Genomic DNA, 6347 nt, shown 5'->3' on the forward strand with positions numbered 1-6347 from the left:
CCCACCGTTACCAGCAGAGCAATGTGGACCAATTACAGTGGGCTGGGCTGCTGTGGCCCAGGGCCCAGAATAGAGTGGGTCTTCCACTACAGTGCTGGCCAGGCCCATCCATGTCTCTGCATGGGTCATGTCTGTATATCTGTCTGTGTGTCTGGCAGGCCATGTCTGTGTATCTCTTACTCACCTTGTAGGGGAAGAGGACTGGGGTACAGGGAAGAAGGTACCCAGGCCTTGGGCACCAGGTGCTCTCAGGTGACCCCTGGTTTGGGGTAATTAATTAGTCCTCAGGCTGTTTAAACATTTTCAGAGGCAGAGCAGGGGTCAGAAGACTCAACTAATGTGCTGGGGACACGGAGAGGGTTGTAGGACTTGCTCCTCCACTGCCCCTGGATTCAGGAGGCAGGGAGTGAGAAAGCCTGGCTCCACCTCTCTACTCCTCCTGCCCCTCCCCAAGTCCCTTTGGCCTTTCTAAGCAAGGGGGATGGACTCCAAAGGGAACTGATCCATCTAAACCTACACAGAATGTCCCAATAAGAACAAGAACTCTGGCCTTGGGTCCGATTCACTCTATGAGGGCTGTGTGATCTTCAGAGACTCCCTCCTTCCCTTTGAGCTCCAATTTCCACAGCTACAAAATGAAGACATGGGAAGATTTGACGACTTATTTAAAGATTTATTTTTATTGTTTATTGATTATTGAATTAGTTAGCTTTTTGTTTGTTCATTTGTTGTTTGGTTGGTTAGTTGATTTTTGAGGCAGGGTTTCTCTAGTTGTCCTGGAACTTGCTTTGTAGACCAGGCTGGCCTTGAACTCAGAGATCTGCCTGCCTCTATCTCCCAAGTGCTGGGATTAAAGGTGTGTGCCACAACTGACCAGCAATTTAGTGTGTGTGTACATGTGTGTTTGTGTGTGTGTGTTGCCTAAATGTTATGTCTTATCATGTGGGTGCAGCACTGTTGGAGGCCAGAAGAGGGCGTCAGAATCTGGAACTGAAGTTACAGATGCTTGTTAACCTCAGGGTAGGCACTATGAATCCACCCTGAGCCCTCTGGAAAAGTAGCCAGTGCTTTTAGCTGCTCAGCCCTCTCTCCAGTGCCAAGTCTTTGAGAACTTGACATAAAGACTGGAGATGGAGACATCTGCTGAAGGGATGTCAGCAGATACTTAGGGACTGATACTTAGGGACTAACCTGATACTTAGGGACTCAGGGACAGTCCCCCGACCCCTGCTGTCTGGCAACCCACTCTCTTCTGAGACTAGCAGTCAAGTTCAGTTTCCAAACCGTGGAGAAGACCAAGTGGCCCTTTCTCCAGGTGGGAAGAATGAGTCAGCTTCCTCAGCTATGCCAACCCATGCTTGTCAGGGGCTGGGGCCAAGAGGAGACAGACAGGGAAAGTCCTCTTTCCTGGGCTCTGGTGCAGGCAGACACAACCCTAGTTGGAGTGTCCAGGAGGCAGAGGGCTGGGGTAGGGGAACCACAGATGACCTGAGGCCCAGAGACAGACAGGAACTCCCCAGGCTACACCAGCAGGGGCACCTCTGGCTTCTGTCTGTCTCCCCTGTTCATTATTCAGCAGAGCCCAGGCCTGCCTAGCCCAGTCCCCCACCCCCACCTCCTGCCAGGCTGGACAAGTCCCCACTCCTCCAAAGGGGGCACAAGGGTCAGCCTGTGAGCCTCAGTGAGTCAGGTGTGGGAAAGACCCATGAAGTCATCCAGCAGCTTGGGCCACCTTGGGGGCTCATGAAACAATCTCTGGCCTCACCGGCTGGGGAATCCCAAAATGGGTAGTGTCTGCTCCCCTGACAGTGACACCCCCACTGATGTAGATGGGACTGTCCTGGAAGAGGAGGCTCCAAGCCCTGGCTGGACTCCCTGACCCTAAAATATGGCCTTAGGCAAACAGGCTCAGGCTGCCAAGCCCTTAATCCCAGCTGCCCCACAGAGAGGAGCAAAGGAAATGCCTTAAACAACAAAAGGTGACCCTGATGGAGGGCTTGGGCTTGGGGGCTGGCCATTTGTGTCACCTGCTTGGTGGGCTACCTGAGCTGTCTAAATTTTTATGACTGTGACAGTCAAACCAAGGTCCAGCCACAGGAGCACAAGGACAAGGGCTCCGACCCTTCCACCTCCAGCTGTGGTAGCTGGGGCTCCCATCATGTCCCTGGGCCTCAGTTTCCCCTTCTATATGTGACTCATATGAAAATAGTCTGGCATAGTGGTTAAACAGGAGCAAGCAAGTCCAGATGTGGAAAAACAGGCAAGGCTCTGGGGGAAGAAAACTTAGAAAGGGGGGCTGTAGTGTTCAAAATCCCTCAAAGGAGGAACAGCACCCAAGAGAGCTACAGTTTGTCAGGCAAAGGAAAAAAGAGGGTGCAAGCAGGAAGACCCTCTCTGCCTACCCTTCTGCCAGAAGAACTCCGCCCCCTCCCAGGGCCCTATGGGGCCTGCGGAAAAGGAGCTGAAAGCAGGCCTCACCTGAAGGAGAGGAAAATGCCTTCGGGCAGCATTTGCTCACCCCTTGGGTGAGCCTGGGACAAGTGGTGATCACGGCAGGCAAAGTTACCACTCCACGGGGAGGAAGAAAATCAATTTGAGGAGGTGTTTCCGCCACTGGAGGACTCCACCGAGTGGCCAGAGCACATTTGCACAGGTGGGCGAACCTGGCTGAAGTGCCTCACCCAGCAGTGGCACTCCAAATCTCATGTTCCTCCTCCCCATTATTCCTCCCAGACCCAGAGAGACAGCTAAGGTTTGGCGGTGGGGGCGGGGGGGGGGGGGTGAGAGACTTTGAAGGCCTGCCACACCCACCCATCCTCAGGTTCCCCTTCTGCCCTTCCAGGCTCTGACCCCTGACCCTCAGCGTTCTGAGAGCCTGGACTTCCAGATGAGGGAGCCCGCCACAGGGGAACCAGTAAGGGAGAATAACGCGCTGGCATTCCCAGACAGGCCTGGCACATTCCTGCCAGGGTGTCACTCTGGCCCCCCCCCGTGCCCCGCCCGTGCCCCGCACACAGTGCCCATTGTCTGCCCGAGATACTTTGAGCCGCCGCTGCCTCCGGCCTCCAACACCTCCCCACATCCTCCCATTCCCAGGTGGAACCCCACAAGTCCAAACAGCCATCGTTTTGCTTTCCGACCCCAAAGGACAGCGATGTCATTTATCTGGGAACCAAGCAGAAGCTGGAGAAGGAACATGGCCTGCGGCAGGGCAGGCAACTCAGACAGTCAGAGACCCTAGGCCACTCCGCCCCACCCCCACCCACCACCGCCAGTTCATGCCTTCTCCCATCTCCCACTCAGATGGGTATGACCTCTTGTCAGCTTGGGCCTGGCTCCCCCGTACCTCTCACCTCACTGGCCACCGGCAACCCTACAGCCCAGCCCACATGTGCATACCTCTGTTTTACAGACCAGCAGGGTGACTCAGGGAGAGGAGCCCTTGCCAAGGCCACCCAGCAAGGAGGCAGCTGAGATCTAGCCCAGGTCAACAGTGTGAATCCCCAGCCTACGCTCTTTCCACCTCCTGTGGGGAAGAGCCCGGTGTAGGAGTGGAAGGCTCTGAGAGCAGTTAGGGGAGAAAGTGGCTTAAAGGAGGCCTGGCTGGAAGCGCTCGGTACACACCAAGGCGGGGCAGGCTTATTATCCACCCATCAAGCAGATAGATGCCAGGTCTGGCCAGGGTGCAGATATGGCTCCATGTAGGATCTGAGACACCTGGGAAGAGGCAGGGTTGCCCTGCCCCTTTGGGGACCGGGGAGATGGGGTCAGAGGATTAGTGCTCCATAGGTGGCAAAGGCCCTCAGTATGAGCCATCAAGCCTCCCTGCTCTTCTAGCGTCACTCTGCTTTTCATGGCTGATCGGCACCCAGCATGACCTAAAAGCGCTCTGTCTGCGTATGTTCCGAGGGTCCACGAGTTACTGTTCCGTCCCTGGAACCCTTCCAGCAGATAACCTCAGCTCTTCTCACTTCCTTTTAAGAATAATCAGACCAAGACTTCCTTGTTAAGTAACAACTCCGCAGCTCCCTAGAACCTCCCCACAAGCAGGCCTTTCCGGCACCCGACATATACGTGGCACCCAGGAGCACCCAGTGACCAGTACCGACGCCAGCACTCATTCCTGTCAGCACCTAGTACTCGCACCCAGCACCTCTCCTAGCACCCACGTCTCTCTAGCACCAAGCACCCGTGCCAACACCGGTGCGCCCCAGCACCCAGCTCCCCCATCCCCATCAGGCTCATCCTGTGCTCAACCCTGCCCACTGCCATCTCTGACAGGTTGACGCCCTAGTGCCTGCTCACCCTCCAGTAGGAAATGTGGGTTGCCTTGCTGGGGATTTTAGTCTCCTGCTGGGTGATGGAGGGAGGAATCAGAAGAATCAAGACAGATGCTTGCTTTGCTTTTTAACTCCACTTCACCTGAAAAACTGGCCTGGGTTGCTTCTACGCTGGAGAATAGTACTCACCCCCGACCTATGGGCACACACTCTGGTTTTCTCGCCACAAGCCCCGACTTCCGAGGACCTTCACAGAAATAGGGGTCCAAGTGGGAGGCCACCAGGGTATACATGATGTTCCATCCCCACGGGCTCTCTGCACTAGTGAGATGTCACCGTGCTCTGTGCACTGGGGACCGGTGTGGTTTAACTTAGGCAGCCACAGAGGACAGCGCCAGCCATCTGGAAGACACAGTCCTGCCAGGCCGTGCTGCCGCACCTCTTTAGCTCCAGCACTTGGGAGGCAGAGGCGGGCAGATCTCTGTGCGTTTGAAGCCAGCCTGGTCTACGGGACAAGTTTCAGGACAGCCAGGGCTACACAGAGAAACCCTGACGGGGGGGTGGGGGGGATGAAAAAGAAAGAAAGAAGAAATCAGAAAAGGAAGCTATGGTCTCATTTGAGCCAAGAGCAGCTTCAGGGAGGTGGCAGGTGGACCATCTGGGCACGGGTAGCGTTAGAGCCATCAAAATCCATTCATCCTGGTATCTGTGACATTGATGGAGCTGTTGCCTGTTGCTTCAGGCTGCAGAGCCTCGCTCTGCTTCAGGTAATCCTGCCTCCTCTCTCCAGGAGGAGCCCCGACCCGCCTCTTTAAATGGACCAGAGAGCAAAAGTGACTTCCACAAGGCCACACAGCTGGCCAGGTGGGAGGACAGAATCCGAGTCTGCCCTGGTAGACTCCTGCCCTACGCCGACCTCTAGGTGTTCCGGGTCTGTGCTCTGGGTCTGCCCAGGAAGGCCCAGACCACAAACACCCCCCCCCGCCCCCAACCTACAGAGAGGTGGTCAGGACAGAGAATAACCCTGTCAGAAAGAAGCCAGAAGCCCGGTCCTGGCCCCCAGCCAAAGGAGCCTGCGGCAGGGTAAACCCCACCTGAAGTCACTGTCTCCCCAGTGGTGACATCATTAGCACAGCTGGAGGACCGAGCAAGCCGAGGCAAGGCCGAGTGGGTGTCTACAAACACATCGATGGTAAAAGAGAAAAAGAAAAGAAAAGAAATAATTAAAAACACATCACCAGCCCCTATCAGGGACTACTTGTGCCCTGAGAACCAGAGGTGATCAGGGTGGGGAAGGTGTTCTAGGTTGCACAGCCAATGAGAGGCAGGCCCAAGGTAAGAACCCATTCTCAAGACAGGCGTGGTGGCCCACGCCTTTAAATCCCCAGCATTCAGGGAAGCAAAGGTAGGCAGATTGCTGAGTTCGAGCCAGCCTGGTCTACAAAGGGAGTCCAGGATAGCCAAAGCTACATGAAGAAACCCTGTCTCAAACCACTCAAAAAAATTTAGAAAAAGAACCCAGTATTCAAGCAGGGTGTTCCAGTTCTCTGGAACAACGGCCACCAGAATTCTACTTTCTCCTCACACTCATGGAATTCTGGTCGAGCCTGGGAGCGCCTCTCCAGTTTTGAAATGCAGTCACAGGGCCTGGAGGGATGGCTCAGCAGCTAAGAGCACTGACTGCTCTTCCGGAGGACCCGGTTTGAACTATAGCACTCACAGCGAACAACCAGCTATAACGCCAGTTCCTGAGGCTCAGACGCCCCCTTCTGGCTTCCTTGAGAACTGCATGCTTGTGGTACACAGACATGCAGGGAAAACACACACACATACACACACACACACACACACACACACACACACACACACACACACAGACTACCAAAAAAAAGTCTTTAACAGAATAAAATCATTTCCGACCCTCATCTCTTAGCTTGTCCTAACTGCCTCTCCACACCTTCTGCTCCTAGTCTGTAGGACCACGACACACTTTTCAAACTGCAAGTTGACTTTAGGAATTTTTCTTCCTTCCTTCCTTCCTTCCTTCCTTCCTTCCTTCCTTCCTTC

This window comes from Psammomys obesus, unplaced genomic scaffold, assembly GCF_907164565.1.
Source record: "Psammomys obesus unplaced genomic scaffold, mPsaObe1.curated_primary_1811, whole genome shotgun sequence".
In the NCBI taxonomy this organism is placed as follows: domain Eukaryota; kingdom Metazoa; phylum Chordata; class Mammalia; order Rodentia; family Muridae; genus Psammomys; species Psammomys obesus.